Source organism: Protopterus annectens, chromosome 3.part0, assembly GCF_019279795.1.
Source record: "Protopterus annectens isolate FY-2018-M chromosome 3.part0, PAN1.0, whole genome shotgun sequence".
Lineage (NCBI taxonomy): Eukaryota > Metazoa > Chordata > Ceratodontiformes > Protopteridae > Protopterus > Protopterus annectens.
In genome coordinates, this window is record NC_056731.1 from 567,536,762 (window position 1) to 567,557,776 (window position 21,015).

Genomic DNA, 21,015 nt, shown 5'->3' on the forward strand with positions numbered 1-21,015 from the left:
TGACTACTGTGGCGATGTGATTATCAAAGGAGAGACTACTGTCCACCTGTGCCCTAAGGTCTCATCACATTTTCAGTGTTAAGTAGACTACAGCCTATGTGGTAGTTCATGGGTACAGAGTTTTTACCAAAAGGGATGACAATGCACTTTTTGGCATTGAGCTTGAGGCCATGGCTTTGACACCAGGCATCTGTTTCAGTGAGGCCCTTTGGTAGCATGTCCACATCGTTAGGAGTTTTGATTAAATAAACACTTAAGTGGCCTGTTTAGTACTGAAAGAGAGGAATGTAGGATTGCTAATATAGATGTCAGTGGTCACAGGCTTCCATGCACCAATATGTGTCTCTCAATGTGTCAAGGTGCTTCTATCCTACTGTAATGCTGGCAGCTGGTTCAGTTCCATTCATAGTAGAGTCTTCTCTCTGCAAGTGTACAATAAAAACCTTAATATCTGTTTCAGTGCTGGGTGTTATTACACTGCTGATGTAGTTTAGTGTATAAATGAAGTGCTTTTGAGGTTGTACGCAATCAGTGTTCTGGGTTTATGTGCCGCCTGAGTTGCTTATTGATGTCTCTTTTGTTCCAAGTGTGTGATATATGCTATTAGTGCATGTTTGCCAACAGGTTCTGAATTCTCAGAGTGCTGATGCACCCCATAAGTGCTGAAGGGTGTGGAATCAGTACTGTGTCTTTCATCCTTCTAAAGGGTAATAGACACAATTAGGGTGTGTTTTCCTAGAGACTGTTCTCATCTTCTCAACATGCAGTTCTTTAGAGGTCAAAGGCACTGAAGCCAACTAAACCACAGTCAGCAACACCGCAGGTAGCAGTGTTCCCAGATGCCACTGACACCTCTCCCCCCAAGGAGAACTAACAGTGGCTATTGCCACTGTCCTGCTCAGGAAGGTACTGCAATAATACCATCAACAAGCAGCAAGAGTAGAGGTGACATATATGCTGGAGGAGATGGTAGGAGACATTACTGATGAGCAGCTGGGTGCCCTTACTGGTTATGTTAAGACTAACCTCAGTTGACTCAGAGTCCCATCCCTGCCCTACACTGGCATGAGCATTGGAGCCAGTGCCTAGTGATAAGAGAGTGCCAGGTGGAGAATAATCTCAGACTTGCTGATGGCTGGTAGGGGGCGCAGCTGCATATCTCTATCTCGATCCTTCTTTTCCCACCGATATTGTGACTTTGCCAGCCCCAGTTGTATTTGTATCTCCTCTGTCAGTTTTATTTGCCTTCTGTTTTGTTTATTTGTGTGTCCTTGCTACCTACATATATATATATATATATATATATATATATATATATATATATATATATATATATATATGATTTACCATCAGAAGGTCGACCCTGATCCCATCGAATGATAGGAACATCAACCCACTTTGGCGAAACCGACAATGTCGAATTCCGACATTCTCAAAATACAACTAGCTGTAAACCTTGGAAAGGGCTTTAACATGGGTCGAGATGGGGGCGAGATTCGTACTTCCCGACATTGTCGCCATTCGGCCTCCAGAGTTCTACTGAAGTGGGTTCGACTGAACCCACTTTGACCTTCTGATTGTCACCATATATATATATATATATATATATATATATATATATATATATATATAATGGGCACCTACCCCCCCAAAAATTATTCCTCTTTCCCCACCTCTATCCTGCACATCCCTCAGTTCTTTACCTGACTTTCTACCCTCTCCTTGCTACCCCTTTTCACCACTTTTTTATCTTCCCTCTTCTAACATTTAACTTGGTCAAAAAATAGATCAGCACACATACTTCATGGCCCTTGGAAGCTGCCAAATAGGGTTATCATCATCTTGCCACTACTGTGTGTGCAGGATTACACAGAAAATCATGGAGGCACATGAATGACATAGGAGCTACTTCTTTGCAGCCACAACATACTTTTACTCACTCTTTTCACAGTCATGTCTATCTGCAAAAAGGACATTTAATGAGCTGTTGTTCGTACACACCTGCCTGGCTTCATTTATTGTTGCCACTCATGAACAGCACTGCAGGCAGACTATTTGGTCCTATACAATCAGTTCATTACTATTTTCGTAATAATCCTTATGCATGCCAGAGATGGATACTTATTAATGTCTTATCTATATTTATTTATCTATTTTTGATTGTTTATTAATTAACCATTGTAGTGAATTGTTAGTTAACCATACTGGGCTGATCCATTGAGGACATAGCTTCATAGGGAATTACTAGGCAACACCCCCAAAGGGCATTTTTAAGCCTGATCATGCTTCCTAACTGTATTTGACAGGTTGTGATACATGCATTCATTTTATAGGGGGTATAACTTGGGTATGAGTAGTTGAGAATTTATAAGCTTCCTCTTTCATAGGTGGCATATCAGGGGAAAATTAACAATTACTCATCCAGTGCTCCAAATTGAACCTGAATAAGTGAGGGGAGGAACCTTCCTTCACATGGATGGGAAGTCTGTTCCAGAAAAGGGGTAGTCTCTGAGATGCATACTTGCCGTGGCAGACCTTGTTCAGGTCACTAGAGTGGGTATTGCTGATGCTATTTGTTTTGCACATGTGCAACAGGTCTATAAAGGCTGGATCAGAGGCAGCTTTGAAGTCCAGGCATAGATCACTCACCAGCAGTCTGCAGGAGACTGAGTACAAGGATAAGGCTTTGAGGCATTCTGTGTAGGGCACGTTTTCTACACTATGTATTCTTTTGTTAGGAAACTCTTTCACACTCTTGTTAATGTATGATAGAATAATGACACTTTTGGACCTAAATACCATACCCTTGCTTATATATTCAGTGACCTAGAATGATTTCCTTATTAATGTAGACACATAATGGGCAAAGGCCAAGTCACTGTGTACATACCTTTCCCAAATCACTGACTACAGGATCAACTATCAGGGGGGTGTATTATTAAAGCAGTAATTTCCAGGGGTGGTCATTTTTATGAAATAAACTATTGTGCATTTGTTGACATTGAGCTTTAGACCGTGACTCTAACACCAATCATTAGACTGTGTCTGGCCTTCTTAGAGGATGTTTGTGTCTTTGGGGATTTTATGACTACGTAGATTGCAACAGTTTTTGAAAATGGTCTGTCAGGGGCCTTTGACTTTAAGGGAGCAGTCCCAGAATGAAAACCTGAGGTCTCTGCTAGTGACTGGTATTTTTGTGGAGGTCAGCTGACCTATCCTGACTACTTGCCTTATTTGTGATCTTATTGTCCAGCAGGCACTGTAAGGGTTTATACCTAATTTAGTGAGCTTGTCTACAATGTCCATGTAGGGTATCATGTTGAATGCTTTGACCAGGTCAAGTAGGCAGTATCCACTGTTTTGCACTCACTCATTGCTTTAGTGGCCTCGATGAAATCCATCAGGTTGGTTAGGCATGACCTGACCTTGACAAAACCAAACTGAATTATATCCATTGTCGGAAAGTTTCTTATATCATTGTTTATCATGTCCATGATTATTCTATTTACCTTACATATGAAACTAGTCAGGATTAGGAGTCAGTAATTTTCCAGGTCCATGGATGGCCTGCCCATGTGCGTAGGGATAACAGGTGCAGTCCTCCATTCACTTGGCATGAAGCCTGTTTGGAAGCTGATAGAGTAGTGCTTCTAGTGGACTGTAGATCAAGTTTGTGCTATTAAGTAGGCATCACAGGATATTATCAGGTCCCATTAGCCCAATGTTTTTGGATATGGAGACATGGTTGTGGACCTGTTCCCTTGGGAAAGTTGTAGTAGCTGTGGTTGGGAATATTTCTTCAGAATTGTTGGGGGGAGGGGGAGTAAAACTGGAGGTGAATTTATTGTTCAGTAGATTTGCTATATCCACTGGCTCAGTACTGGTGGATCCATTTATGATTAGTTTGGCACATTGTATTATACTGCTTTTAAGATTTTGGACATAACTGAAGAAGGCCTTGTGGTTGTCCTTAACCTGGGAGGCAACATTTACATCACATTTGGCTTTGGTAAGCTTAATTAGCTTCCTGAGGTGGTTATTTAGTTTAATGAGGGAGCTCTTACCTTTCTGCAGTTTTTAATTTTGACCATGGTTTCCTTTCTTCTGTTATACAACCTTTTGATGATGGAATTCCACCAGGGTAGCCTGTTTTTAGAGTTAGTCCTGTGCTCATTTTGGGTAGGTACCACTGCCTTTATGCAGTTATATACATGATTACGAAGGAAGTTTATGAATGACTTTGCTTAGGCAGCATGGACCCTGGGCATGGGGGACGGCTTGAAATGTTGCCAGGCAGTCATTAAAAGTAGGAAGTTAGCCTTGGAATAATAAATTGAGTTACCAGGGTTACCTGATTTTCCAGTTCTTATTTTTCTTTCAAAGGAGATAGTTGTATGGTCCTGCCTGACAGTGAGGATATTACACTTGGGGGAATGCAATCGTACACTGGGGTAAGGAAGTTGGCACCATCAATCCATGCAAGTAAGTGGTATGTAGTTCCTAACTTATAGGGGGCCTATAGCTTGTCAGGATAGGAGGCAGGATTTTGTTTATGGTGAGTTGCATGCAGTGGAGCTCAAGAGCATCATACTACCTACCCAGCCTTGAGGCATGATTATTTAGATGTAAATTGAGTTGCCTCCACCAGTTGTCCCTTTCTGTGCAGTAGCTGGCCTAAATGTGTGAAAAGCATTATAGACCTGCACTGGCTGGATGGTCCATGTGGCTTTAAACCATGCCACTGTAACTTCATAAATGTCTGCAACTGTCAAGACAAAGAGAGACTTTCTTTGTGTTAGACTCCTGACATTGAGCGGTATCATCATTAAGATGTACTGGGCTGAATTACTTATGTTGGATGGCTTATCAGGTAGGAAATGCCTATAAAAGTCACTATGAGGGTGGACAAGGTTTTAGGCAAAACTCAGGTATCCTCAGTGACCCATCATGGTCTGGTAACTGCTTCCTCTCGGGCTTACAAATATTGTGCCAGTTATTGAAACCAATTATATGTATTGCTATGGTAGCATTGCCTTGGAGAAGACAGAATGATTAGTGCTAGGCTCATACAAGTCTTGGACACACAGTCTGGGAGATCTAGCTCACCTCTCTTCATATAGACCAGGGAGGTAGTATATCTCAGATCATTTACTCCCATATGTACTATGACTAACACTGCTACTTGTGGTTCAATGAGCTAAGTGCATGAGCGGCACTGGTGTGTCTCAAATTGAGTCTCCTATTACCAAGAGGTTGGATTGTGTGGTGATTTGTCTTATAGGCTTAGAGGTAGGGACACTGAGTTGAGGCTGAAAGTGTTGGACTGGGTGTTGTTTTCATAGTGTGACTTTGAGGTTGCTCAGAATATTTAATGTAGTTAATGCATCGTTTGGTTTGGGTAGATTACTTTTAACAGCCTCAGCATTTGATGGACTGTCTGTTCTATACTGTGTGTGTGTGTGTGTGTGTGTGTGTGTGTGTGTGTGTGTGTGTGTGTGTGTGTGTGTGTGTGTGCGTGTTTTTATGTGTGTGTGTGTAGCAGGTATTGCATAGTCCTGTGCTTCTGACAACTTGTTTGCTATCTATAGTGGCTGTATGAGGGATGCTTTCCATATTTGATTACCAGAAAAGTCTGACTTGGAACAAGCCAATTTTCAGTGGAGGCCTGGGGAGAAATGCTTCAGACGGATGTCTGTGTAACATTGGAGGAAACCAGAGCACCCAGAGGAACCCACATGAAGGCAGGGAGGACATGCAGACTCCACACAGAAGGCACCCCAGCCAAGAAGTGAACTAGAGAAGCTCTTGCTGTTAGGTGACAATGCAAACCATTGTACCACTGTGCTGTCCACTTGGCTTCCCTATACATGCTTTAGGTGAAATTGCCAGAGCTTCTGTTATCCACAGGAAAAAAAAGACAAACAGCATAATGCCATTTTTTTTTCAATAGGAAGGCGCTGCCAGTGCAATTTGTAATTGTGCTCTGACAATGATTCAGTTTTTAGAGAGATATCTCCCTTCTTCCATTTAGTACAGCTGTGGAGTTGGAATACATACATTTTTGGGGTGTGGGCAACTTGCCCCATACAAAGAACAATAAAAATGTATTTTTTCCCTTTAGGTTTTGGGCATTTTTTTCCCCTTCTTTTGGAACATTGACTTTCAGGAAGTTGGCCTATGATAGTCAAACACACACACACACACACACACACACACACACACACACACACACACACACACACACACACATATTATGTGTAAGAGTCATATATCAACTAAGTGTTTATGCAAACATAAAGGAAATAGACATTCTAAACAAAGGGAAGAATCGCAGTTGACACATTTGTTGAAATCACATTTGTAGTGATATTTTTCTAAAACAGTGATAAAATTCAAAATTGGGGAGTTTAATTTGAGTAGTACTCACTGGGTAGGGAAAACCTCATTTTATATAGCCTAATCTTCAAACTTTTTTATGCTCAAAATGGTCAATTGCTTGGCACCATTTTGTTTATTTTCTTCTTAGTTTGCTTCTTTAGATAGTTTGATTCACATCATGGAAAGAGAACAGATCTTCTACTCTGTGATTATTACATTAGCATAAATATGCCACACCATGCCCAATAAAGTGCACTTTGGACTGCATATTTATTGCATATCACTGGTGTTCAGTCTGTCTCCAACCTCAAAACAGCAAACAAGAGCATAACAGTTTTCAAAATTCTGTGTAATTGCAATCAACAGCTATATCAATAAGCAAATTCAGCAACGCTAGCAAAATATTTATAGCGTGAAAATAATCAATGAAGGACACTTACTAAAGTACTGATTCAGGCAGAGAGAGAGAGATGCTATAAATAAATCCAAATTACATACCAGGATTTAAAATTAAATAAACAGAAATGAGAAGCACTGAAAGTAGTCATTTTTTATTAATGATTGGCTATCCGAGTCTCTAAAATGAGCAAGAAAATTAGCAAATAAATTATAACATTACTTTATTAATGTGCAAACAGACAAAGAGGTTTACACTGCAATCAACTTAGCAAACATAATCAAGTAAGTGACTAAAATCAATGTAACTTCTAACTTCCAACTACTCCTTGTAATGTATGTCTCTGTAAGGTGTATTTCAATAGCAGTACATTGCCAAACAGAAGGGTTGAAAGCTTAGCTGTTATTAATACCGTTTCACTTTTGAGAAATAATCATCCTCTTATTAGTGATTTGCCAAGTAAGGCATTGTTGTCTAATTCTCAAAGGAAAATGTATACATTTTTACTTTTTGAGAACTTTACAATGTACTAGGTGATGACTGCTGACACCGTAGAACAACACTTGGGGGGGGGGGGGCAATCCTGTGTGTTATCCTTTGGATGAGACATTAAATTGAGGTCCCATCTACTCAAGTTGGTGGCAGTGCAGGTGGATATAAAAGATCACACAGCACCTAAAGAAATGATTAGGAGATGGTCCCCGATGTCCTGGCCAAATTTTCCTTAATAGCAGTATAAATAAAACTTTAGGTCTCACTTATAAAGAGGCTACAGACCTAGCTGGACTATCCCAGTCAAAAAAGGATAAATGAATGAATGAATAAAAAAATTAATAAAGAAAGAGAATATAGTTATGCATTCAGTATGGTACATCTGCAGTGTTTCACGTCAGACTGTGTCATTTGATATCCTTTTGTTTAGGGTCAGACACTATGTGCATTCAAAAGATCAAAGAGCGATGAATACATTTATAGGTTCAAAGCTAGGTATTCCAAACTGACACACATATGAAGAACCATTTAGAAGTTTAAAAATCATTACAATAAAGGTAACTTGGATTTGATTGTTTATGTTCTGGTAGAGAATTAGTAGCTAGCACTGACACATCAAATAGTAATGTTTAGACTAAAAGTTTGATGCTATTCACAGCACACAGTCTTGTCATTTCAGAGATATTGTGTATCTTTTTCTAGGGAGGAAATCTGTCATTGTAACTAAATTCCAAATTTCAAATGAAATTAGGAAGATAAGTAAATATTTCTAAAGTATATGTGCTTTACAATGTCTAAACTGAATTTCATCATTTCTGTGCACAGATATCAGCACCCACTTGTAATAATGTTAGTTGTTTTGTTCATTTTAATGAGGACATCTACACTCAATAGATTACCTTATTCTTTCTTTTTAATCTCATTCTTGGTATTTGTAATTTCTTTTTACTCTTGTATGCAAATTTTATTGCATTAGTAAAATGATACATCTGCATTAGTAAATTGATAAGACTAGACAAAAAAAATGAAAGTCGTGCTTAGTTTTAAAATATTGTTATGCTTCAGAATACAAGGCAACACATCCAGGAGAGATCAGTGTATTTCTTATCTTATGCATAGAAATATTACATAGATTAAATTACTTTTAATACAAAGCAACACTATGTTTTGTTTTATTTTGTTAATTACAGGAGAACATCAGCAAAGTTTTAGAAATTTGAAGTTATTAGCATCTAAGCTTAACTGTTTTTTATAACATCTTGATATAATCACCTTACTATTTAATGACAAATGTTTGAAACGTACACCTGCTGATAAAGAAGTATTCAGTTATCAGGGTGTGCTAGAATCAGTAATGGCCATTTTGAAACCATCATTTATTTTTAATCCAGCCCCAACCTCTTGGTCAGCTAAATTGCTCTTCTGCCTATACACAATAAGCTTTCTTGTTTCCCTATGGGATAACAATTAGACGCATTCATTCACTGAACCAGCAGAGAGTCATGTAGCTCACTAGTTGTCAGATTATAGTGACAATCCTATTAAACCATCCATCTCCCTCTGTGGCAAGAGCTGGGTTTCACATTGTAGGCCAATTTGTGTAGCAGCTTAGGAAAATCCTAACTCTCCTTCTTATGGTAGCTGAGATACTATACACTGATACTGGTTAGTAAATCACTTCAGAGTTCTCACAGCAGCTATCTGGATCTCCTGTGCAACACAACAGTTCTCAGCGTGCTAATAAAACTGACTGTTTGAGCCTTGTGTCACCCTCCCCCCTTGAACTTGTGCAGTAATCCTAACTGCCCACTATTTATTTAACGTTTGTTTACCAGGAAAGTTCAACTTGGAATTAAGCCAATTTTCAATGGAGTCCTGGGGAGAAAAGCTCAAGATACATGTCTTTGTGCTATGGGAGGAAACCAGAGCACCGGAGAAAACCCACACAAACCCAGGGAGGACATGCTGACTTTGCACAGAAGGCACCCCAGCCGCGAATCGAACCAGAGAACCTCTTGCTGTGAGGTGACAATGCTACCACTGCACCACTGTGCAATCCTAGTGTAGTCAGGTCCTTCCTATTCTCTATGATTAAAAATTAACCCTCAAGCAGCCCTTTCAGTGCTGTTTGCTTTAGTTTTGTATCACTTGAGCCCCACCTGTTTATTTGCATCTCTATACATTCCCTTTCATTGCTAACGTATCTCTCTACTCTAATCTGTGCACAAACTGGCTACTAATAAGCAAGTCAATGTGAAGACCATACCTCTCAACCTCTTAGAACAAGAAATCTGGACAAAGCCATAAATAAAAATGGGACAAAGGTCCAAAATAGGGGCAATTTTTAAATATTGCTCTTACAAACTTAAAAAGTTGCTAGAATAACAGATGTTGCATCGTCATGACCATTCTGAAGAGGTATGAAGTCTGAAACTCAAACTTCTACCATTATTTTCTAACTTCAGTCTTAAATTATTTGCTACTAATTTGCCAGAAAAATGCAATTTTATAAAAGCGGACCAAAAATATGAGGAAAATATCTGTACTTTTTGCGAAAATCTGTACAGTTGAGAGGTATGAAGACACACTCCCAACTTTAATAAACTTTGCTGTCTCTTCTCTCCTTCACTTTACAGGTAGAGTTTGTATTACTACTCACCCCCTCTGAGGCCTTGACTGATAGTTTTCCACTCCTTGCCTCTCTGGCTTGGCTGGTTTCTTTGCATTGCACCTGGTTCACACCCATTTTGTTACCCCCTCCCCCAATACTAGGTCTATATTAGGTCCCTGCTGTTTATGGAGCCATCTTTAAATTACTAGTCTCCCATCAAGACACAAGTGCTCTTAAGCAATTTAATTCTGCTCACTGGTAAGCCATTAGATACATACCTGGTGATCCACAGCTTGGAGGGGCTTATGCCCTGCTTCATTCACACGTGCTATGCATGAGCTCACTTCGCACCCTACCCTGCCCCCATTACATCTAGATTTATTCTAGGCATTAACCTCTCCCAATAACCAGCAACAAATCAGAGCAATAGTAGGGACTTATCTCCTCTACCGCCTAAAGTACCCCACCCACTTCCAAACTAACTGCTCACCTGACACAGTCATGCAAGTATCAGATGTGCTTACAGTCTCCTTACTTGAATTCTTCTTGCACACCTTACATCCTACCAGAACTCCATAATAGACCACCTGACCAATATCAATGCAGCCTTACTGTCGCTTCTATCCATCATCAACCTACTAAATACCCTTGTCATACCATCGCAATCTCCACCACAATACATCCACTGTACTACCAGTCAGCTGTTGCATTCAAACAAAAAATATCCCTAAAATATGACAGGTTAATTAGAAGATTTATAAAACTTATGTTTACTGCCCTACCTAAATTAGCCCTCAGTGGTGATATCCACCCTAACCCTGGTTCTACCATTACCAACTCCTCACCTAAAAATCTACCTAATAGCTGCTCCTTCTCGCAACTAACATCAAACAGAATGCCATCGGACCTCCTCTTCATGTATCTAAATATCAGAAGTATAACTAATAAAACCCATGACCTAAATACCAGCAAAGCTTTATTCTCTCCTGATATTCTCATCCTGACCAAAACCTGGCTCAAACCTCACATCAAAAGTGAGGAAATACTCCCAACAGGTTATAACATTCTTCGAGCAGATAAACTATATAAGAAAGGTGGTGGTGTGGCTGTAATGTTTAAATACCACCTTAACATCCAGATCCTTAGCACCCCCCCCCACATTGGAAATAAAGAAATCCTATATGCAAACTCAAACTAAACCCACATAAAACAAACATCACCATAGGATGCTACTTCTCACCTGGCCAAAACATCCTACCCCTGGAAAACTTCCTAAACTGGGCTAACGATTCCCTACCCCAGGAAACCATAATCCTAGGTGATTTTAATATCAGCTGGCTATATTGTAGTAGCAATCATCCAGCCCGCCACCTAAACCTTCAGTTTCTCCCAACTAATACAGTCACCTACCCAGATAAATAAATGACTCTAACAAACATACTACTCTCGACTTGATATTAGTCAGTAAAGACCCTCACTCATACTTAGCTGGCTGTCTACCAGACAGCCTCAGTGACCACACTCCAACATTCCTTCTGAGACAGCACTTAAATTGTGTTAAACCCATCATCTATTGGCAAATCCAAAATAGGGTAAACTTTAACCCTCTCTCCTTTATCTCATCCCTTCAAAAATGTGACTGGACACCACTAAAGTACCTCAGTCTGGATGAAGCTGTCCACTTCTTCAATAGCACCTTCCTAAACATCCTAAACACACATGCCTCCATAAGAAATGCCAGAGTCAAAACACAGTACTCCCCTTGGCAACCAAAAAGCACCAGGACACTAATGAAAATCAGAGATAAGGCCTGGGAGCACTGGCGCGTAACAAAAAACCCCTCCTCTAGACAGTCATTCCTAGAGTTGCGCAACAAGGTGAAAAAGCAAATAAAAGAAGATAAAACCCAATATTATTAGTCTGCTCTAAACTCTTCCCATCACAACCCTAAGCAGTTCTGGTACAAAATAAACTCCATTCTCTAACCAGGTAAAGTAGCGCCCCCCCCAGCTATCACTTTCCCTTCCTCCAGCAGTATTGCTGACTCATTCAATAAACACTTTACTGAAACCATTCTGTCTCTGACTAAACAACACAAACCTCTACCTACCCTCCCCAAATCAAAACCAAATACTCTGCCCACAGTCTTTTCTTTTTCATCAGTACCTACCTCCTATAAAAAAAATGACAATCTCTCCTCTGAATACCTAAAAATAGCAGCAGAAGCCCTAGCTTATCCAGTCTCTATCTGAATTAATCAGTCCTTATCAGAAAGCTATGTTCCCACACTGTGGAAAATATCCCACATCATTCTCCTCCATAAAGGTGGCTCCTACATTGAACTTTCCAGTTACTGCCTCATAGCCATCCTTTCTCCACTTTCCAAGATACTTGAGAAATCCATCCATTTTCAAGTCTTAGACTACCTCTTAGCTAATAACCTCCTCTCCAGCACCCAACATGGCTTCAGGCCATACCACAGCACTACTACCGCCTTGCCCCCTTTCACTAACCCTATCCTTCATCATAAAAATAATGGCCTGTTCTCCTCTGCTATATTTCTGGATCTATCCAACATTTTTTGATATGGTCTCACACAAACTATTAATCTCTGTTCTCACTAACCTATCCTTTTCCCAATCAGCTTTTACAGCTACATGGATCCTACCCAATTCAGCTTCGTGAAGGGCAGATCCTGCCTGCTGAATCTGGTGGATTTCTTTTAGAGTGTGACCAAGAACACTGATGAGGGCAAATCTGTGCACATGGAGTACCTCAACCTGGCAAAGGCTTTTGACACAATCCCACATTCGGACATTACCAATAAACTTAGCAAACTGAATGTAACCCCCTTCATTGTAAGATGGATTACCAAATGGCTTACAGACTGGACACACAGTATCAAAGTGGGTGACTCCACATCAACCAGTGGACCTATTGCCAGTGGGGTGCCACAGGGGTCAGTGCTGGGCCTCCTGTTGTTTGGTGTGTGCTTCTCGGGGGTTCAGGTCAGGGTTAGGGGGTTGTGGTAGACCGGGTCTGCAGCCGACTTGCAAACTAGGTGCAATCATTGAATCCCCAAATAATGTCAGTATACTTCAGGAGGGTCTCATGCAGACCAGTGACTGGTGTATTAGTCACAGTCCCAGGCTGAATGCAAAGAAATGCATCATCATTCCCTTCAGTACAAACAATGTACCCTCACACTGTCAAATCAACAAGAATGCTTTAGGTACCCATGAAGTGGTAAGGGACCTGGGATCACATATTGACTGTGACCTTAACTTCAACCACCATTTGTCTACTGTAGAAAGGAGAGCTTTCTGTGTGGCACACTTGATTAGTGAGGGCATCACCTCAAGAACAACAGAAGTTATAACCCCCCCATACTCAGCACTTATCTGGCTCATGATTGAGTATAATGCCCTGTTTGGCATGTACTGTGCTGGGCACCTGCGGCAGTTGGAGAGACTTCAGAGGTTTCTAGTGGGGAGGATCAGGGGGCTCCAGCATGTGCCTTACACAGATGGACTGAGATCCTTCTCACTATGCTCCGTGTTGTGTAGACTTCATGGGGGAGACTTATACCTGGCCTGCAGAGCAATCCAGGACCCAAACTAATGACTTGCTGCATATCCATAAATCAAACAGGACTAAGGCTACCCATTCCAGGGACCTAAATATGGCCTACAACTTAAATAGTACATGTTGGAGGGACACATTTTTCTCCTAGCGACTGCTGCGTCTTTGGAATGGGCTGTCAATTTGTGTGAAACAGAGCATCTCCGACATTGTTTGAGGAACCTGTGCGAGTGGATGGGGCACCATAAATTCTTACTGGGGATAGAGCCCACAACCCTTCTGGACATGGACAGTCATCACTAAATGGAATCTTGGGTATTGACTAGCATTTCTACTGTATAACATTGGGAAGAAACGGCTAGGCTTAAAATGACATTTCTTTCGATGGCCTAGTAATCTCCTATGATCCTATGATCGGTTTCACAGCTATCTAACGGGCCACCAACAATCAGTTGTCTGGCATAATGACCTATCTCGAAAAACAGAACGGCAAACAAACTAATAATAAATAAATAAGAAACAAAACAGCTAAAAAGTAAAGTATTAAAGTATATCTATAAAATTACTAGCAAAAAGCTTTTTCTCACAAGAGAATGAGCTGCTTTCTCTTCATTCTTCTTCCAACAAAAATTACACAACAAATTTATATACATACACAATTAAATTAATAATTAAATTAATTAATTATTTAAAAATGTAAAATGTTTTTTTTTTTTTTACTTTTTTTTAAAACTAAATAAACCTGAGCACTTTAAATCATAAATAAATAACTAATACCACCACAAACTAAAAAAATAGATATTTAAAAATGTATTATAATAAACCTAAAAAATATAATAAATAAATATAATATATAATACAATAGAAAATAAATAGAATATTATACATAGTGCACAATAATAAATAATAGCAATATTCAAAATAGGTTTTCAGAGCAAGTGTCATTTAATCCAGCATGCCTATAAGCCTACAGGATCTCCGCTGCACCTTTAACTCTCTAGCCTCTCAATGCAATAATCTATACTATAATTGATCTAGGCCTCTGATCTATAGGATATGGTCTATGAACTATAATATGCTAAATAAATACATGAACTTAAGTAAAACACTAATATGCTTAATGGCATGTTCATTTTCCAACTTTTTTAATGGCTTATGTATGTTCATATTATAGAAGGTCAAGGCCCTCACAGGTTTTACATATATAATCTAGGATGTTGTTTTTTAAAAATGTGCAATTAAAAAATGTTTTAAAACTTGTAAAAAAATTTTAAAAAAAAACATTAACATTTTAATAATTAATTAATTAATTATTTAATTGATTAATTATTTTTTGTTGGGCAAGCATTGGGCTGTCATAAGCTTTTTCACTGTCAGCTAGCATTGATTGATTTTATACTTTGAGGTTATACTTTTTAAGCTTTTTTCTTTATATTTTATTTATAATGACCTATCTCTTCAACTTCCTGTAACACTCTGTGTTCCCCAAGACTCCATCCTTGGTCCCCTACTATTCTCACTCTTCACCAATGATCTATTCACAGCCACCAAGCATGCTTCTCTTATACAGCATGCAGATGATTCCACCCTCATCTGCTCAGCCCCAACTATACCTGAAGTTCACTAGATCACACAGGAAGTATTTCCATCTGTAGATAGCTGGCTATCTAATACCCAGTTATTTCTCAACCCAAGCAAGACTAAACTCCTTATCTTCCAACCCACTAAATCTAACCCAATTATCCCACACTATAATATTTTAGCCAAAGACAATACCATCATCTCCCCAACAGAACACATCAAACTACTTGGTTTTGAGACTGATAATCTCAGATTTGGCACTCACATTTCTCTTGCCATAAAAAATGTTTACAAAAAACTAGGTGCGTTGTACACAAATAAGCAATTCCTCATCAAGACATGGAGAACTTCTGCTGCCAATTCCCAACTAATCTCCACTTTACTCTATGCCTTTCTTATACTTACCTGCTTTAGACAAACAGACCCAAACAAGCTTGAGGCTTGCTACAATAAAATAGCTGTTTGCCACTGGTGCAGCTTATCACAGCCTCCACTGTATCTCACTTAGAGAACTTGATTTGCTTTAACTCCCTCAACGTCTTCACCTGAATCAACTCTCTCTTGCCCAGAAGTTAGTAAACCATTCTCTTAAAGTCCCATCCCTTCAAAACCTTCTCCAGTCCTACTGCTCCACTAGACCACTACGCTCCAGCAGCAAAAATCTACTTCTAGTGACCAAACCCAAGAAGTCAGCAGGAGAAGCACTATTCTCCTGCATCATACCCAGATTATGGAACAATCCCCCCCCCATCCCTCTCTATAACCACACTATCTTCTTGCAATCACTTCAAGACTGCACTAAAAACTCACTTAAAAAGTCTCTGGTTATGCCTGTGCACCAATCCTGATTAGTAAACCTCTTTTTACCTCCCCTTCTTCATCTCTTCCCTAGCCACCCTGCCTCACACCATCTGATAATTGCATTCCTTCTTCTGCAGGGTCTGGCTCACCCTTTACCATCCCCTTCCCTCCTCACTCAGTCTCTCAAACCTGTTGTAACTACCTCACTTCATCTCAACTACAAATACATATCCACCTGACTTACACCTAGCTTCCTCTCATTACCACGTATACTACTCACTCAGTCCCCTCGCTTACTCCTCTATCTTCCCCTTCCATTCCATGACCCTTCTAGCTTGTTCCACCTTCGTGAGGAGCATCTGCTTAATATGTGTTTCAGTTTAGTGCAATATTTGTATATAACATTTAGGTTTATGAGTTTAGAACAGTATCCATTTGAGCTTAGTACTATCTGTATATACATCCTATCTTTATTCCTAGCCTCTAGCTAGATATTGGTATATCTGTTCATTACTATGTTTCATATTGTATTTATAGCTAATGTTTGCTGCAGTATGTATTATTTGCTATTGTATGCATATTCAATTGTTCTTCATGTACTCTGCTGCTCATTTATTGTTCTGTGGAGTTTTTCTCCCTGGGCTTCTGCTGAAAAAGAACCTGTGCCCAGATGGAATTTCCTGGTAAACAAACATAAAAAAAATAAATAAATAAATACATACATAAATAAATACATAAACATCATCAGCCTCTCAACTGTTACTTGTAATTCCTTCTTTACTCCTGTAGAGGCTAGTGGTGCTGCAGCCATACTGCCTCCATCACCCAATGGCAGCTCACTCATACCCTTCCAGACCCCAAGATCACTGTTCCAGCTGTCTGTCTGGTTAGTAGATGGGAATATGACTTTCAGGCCCAACTTCATCACTTATAAAATTACACGAAACAACCACCAAATGCTCAGATTATCAGGCCAATGTTGTTATTTTACTATAACTTCTTTACTATATCGGTATGCAGGTGCCTTTAGCCCTGAATCCAGTTTACTAGCTTTGTTCTTGGTTTTATTACATGTAATGTTGGAGTTCCTAACCACTGTACGTCATATTTTTGGATGTACTGAAAGTTTGTTTTAAATGGATTTACATAAAGGAGACTATTTTCATGCATTATAGGACTTTGTTGCCGAATTGTTTGCCCTTTTTTCTTAATATAAAGGGAAAGTCTTTTCCATAGTAGATAAATTCTTTGTGGGAGATATCTATCCTGTCAGCAGCTTCTATTTATGTTCCCAGCTATCTGCAAACCTGGTCAACTGCCGACCCCTAACATAAGCTTCAACTTCAGAAATGCAAATATTGAAAAGAAGTGGTCCCATCTTAGTACCTGGGGAAGTCCCCACCAGCTGTAAAAATGTTTAGAGGGACAGTGATCCCCAAGACTGATTGACTGTGATATGCAACCAAAAACAAAAACAAAGATAGGCAGCCAGCTGTAGAATTCCAACCAGTTTACTGTAAGCGCTTTCGTTCAGGAAATACATGAACGTCTTCAGACAAAATAAAACTGTCAATTAAGATGAGATAATTAATTATAAAACCAATTAACATAACTTGAGAAATTTAAAGAGCCAGTGTTATACAAGGTAAAATGTATATGTAAATAAATATAAATGCTTTTTTTTAAAAATCAGCAACAATTTTAAAATCACAACATTTCAGTCTTATTACTTAATTTTCTTTCGTAAATAAATTAATCTAAATACTGTTAAATGCTAGATAACAACTTGAACAACTCAAACAAATGGAAATATAAAATTCATATAAATATATACTAATAGATATATATAAATAAATATTTATCAATTCATTCAAGTATTAGAAAAGTTGTTATACAACCGAATGTCACCTTTGTAGGGCTTTTAATTTCAAAATACATTTTATCGAGCAGTATTCATTAAGCCCCGGTGGAACATGTGCATATCTTTTAATTTGCCAAACAAGTTCCTGTTCTTCAAGTTTTAATTCCCAGGACCCACCTCTAATGTTCCTAACTATTTGTTGTAATATTGTAAACTGGAATTTATGAGTGGGGTATTCTAGAATGTGTCTAGCCAAAGCATTTGTGGTATTACCCCTATTAATTTGGTACTGGTTTTCATAAATTCTCTGCTTAAACCTTCTTTCAGTTTTACCAATGTAGTAGCTTTGTCAACATTGGCATAAAGCAGAATATACTACTCCTGCTGTTTCACAGTTAAATTTTCCATTAATGATGTAGATTTTGTTATGTATGCGAACTTTATTAGTTACCATAATGTGCTGGCACTGCTGACATCTTCCACACTTTCTCATCCCCCAGTTGTTGGGGCAGTTTTGATTGTTCCTTTCCAACAAATCTTTAAAATTTAGGCCTCTTCTACAGGTAATATGTGGTCTATCTCCCAATTTCATATTGATATTCATATTAATAGCACTGTCCACTGATATTATAGCCCAATTTTTAATCATAATATTGTTAATGGCATATGCATCAATAGAGAAAGTACTAAGAAAGCTTATTCTGCCATCATAATTCCTAATACTATTCTCCCTTTCCCTTGTCCTGTCTTTCATTATTCTGAGCTCAACTGATGCTACCACCTTTCTTTTCTTATCTTACTTCTACTCTTATACTTCTTTTTTTTCCTTACTTTCCCACCTTTCCTTCATTCAACAGTTATCTCCCCTCATCCCCCTATGATTCGTTTAACTCTTCCAAGATTTCCTGTAAAACTCTTTGCCAACTCTTTAATATTTCCAATGTGCAACAAACCTAACAGTATTATGTACCAATGTTTTTTTTTTGGGGGTGGGGGGGATTTTTATATATGCTTATGTGTGAGCATTTTTTATTCTTCTTAACTGTATTTTTCACTTTAACTGTAAATTTTTATGCATTGAGTGAATGTATTATCTTTTTCTTATATTGGGGACTCCATTGAAAATGGGCTCTCTTTGGCCCAATGGACTATCCCGGTAAACAAACTGTAAAATAAAAATAAATAAATAAATAAATTATACAGAGAAATGAAATAAGGCTTTGAGATGGTCTGCATAGCTTTTATGAATTAGGCCCTTCATTTTCTAGGAAGTGTTGTGGCCATTCCAGTTGTGAAAAGTAAATAGTGAAAGAAGCATTATACTCAATAAACATCAGGTTTATGGATCCAAATTAGGAAGTTTATGAGACTGTGGTTCATACTGACAAGAAAGCAACCAGGCATATTGTTTGGACCCATAAACCCAATGTTCTTGGCTTTAGACTGAGTTAGGACTTTATCCAAGGTGATCTGTAGGGGGAAAGTACAGACACAATCACAAGTGGAGGGAGGATTGGGGAGACAGAGGGGTAAAGTATTAGCTAAATGCATTTGTCTGTATGTTGACTGTATCCTCAGAGCCTGAGTAATTGTTATTTGTCATGTGCCATTTTAATATTGCTCATGAGGTTTCTAATGTAGTTGAAAAAGGTTTTTGTTTCTTTTACAGAAGTGGGAATTCTCATTTCATACATAGCCTTGGAGAATTTGATTTTGCAACTTCTTTGTTTAACTTTTTAGGTTCACTTCTAGAGTGTGATGTATTCAGTTTATTTCTGAGGGCAAGGAGTTTTTATTTCTGTTATGTAGCTTGTTTATACTAGGGTTCCACTACAGGAATTTATATCTAACTGTAGCACTATATTTGTAACAGACAGGGACCAATTTCTTTATGCAAACATTGAGGTATGAAATTATACTGTCTGTAAATGCAGTAGAACTTGCTACTGGGTCCTCAAAGTAAGTTGGGGTTTTTAAATTGCATGAGGTCTTCACTTAGCTGCAGTAAATTTGCCTTTGAAAAATCTTTAAAGAGCACAGGGTTTGTTGGCAAGTTAGGTTTAGCCCTCGTGGTAAATACTACGGAAAGCCAATCAGATCTGACCAGAGAGGGAGTATCTGTGGGTCTTGAGCATAATGTAGCTATATTTGTAAGAGGCAGATCCAATATTTTTGAGTCCCTTATTAGAGAATGCACTACATGATCTTGACAGTTTGCATTAATGAAATCTACGAAGCACTGTTCATAATTAATTTCCTGAGGTATGAATGGAGAGTTGAAGTCCCAAAGAAGAATTTAGGCTCAGTGGAGAGGAACACTAGTTTAAGTATGAGTCATGGACTACATGTGAAATAGATGGGGCTCTGTGGTTAGCTAGGATACATTAAGGCATCTTACTGGGGTTCCTGATTGTAGCTCATGAGACATTTCCCTGCGAGCTACATCTCCGAAACCAAAAGGCTGCAGCAGCACTTTGCCATAAAGTGGTATAGCTGAAAAGCACAAGCACTACAGCTGTACACTATGTAAAGAAATTTAATATATCATTGTGATCCCCAAGGACAGATACCCAACTGTATTCTAACAGAAACAGCCATGCTAGAAGAGTTACACATTCCATATTCTCATTCAAGGAATTAAGTTATTTATTTATTCATTTATTTATTTTCAGAACATTCTGAAAAGGATTACATGTTGGGTAAATCTTTGGTTGCAGATGCTAGAGTATCTGTGAAATAAGAGTTGACTTGTACTGCGGTTTCAAGTGATAAGTTACTGGTAGAGTGGATAGGGTTGAATTTATGGCCGGTATGCAAGATTTCTTCAACATCTGCCCTGAATTTGTTAGGGTTGTGTTTACTATTATTCCGAAAGCTATTGTAGTATAATGTTTTGTCTTCATTAATTTGCCTTTTGGTACAACTGTGAAGTTTTCTGATGTTTTAAAGATATTGTGCTATTTTATATTTTTGCTATTCTTTCCATGCTTTTTCTCAACCCTGCATTAGCATTTTACTCTTCTTGGACAGACAAGTTGCATTATTTCTTTTTAGTCTCTTCATTCTAGGAGGTGCAAGGCTATTTAGGATATTCAGGAAAGTTGTATTAAATTCATTTACAGCATCATCTAAGGGGAGGATTTTTAGGAAGTTCCAGTTAATAGATGAGAGGTCAATTAATGAATATTTCTGGGTTAATCTTGGAAAGGTTGCATGTTGTTTTATAAACATGTTGTTTAAAGTGGATGTGTGATATGTCCAGTTGTATAGATTGTCAGATGATTACTGAAACACTCAGACATTGTACCAAGG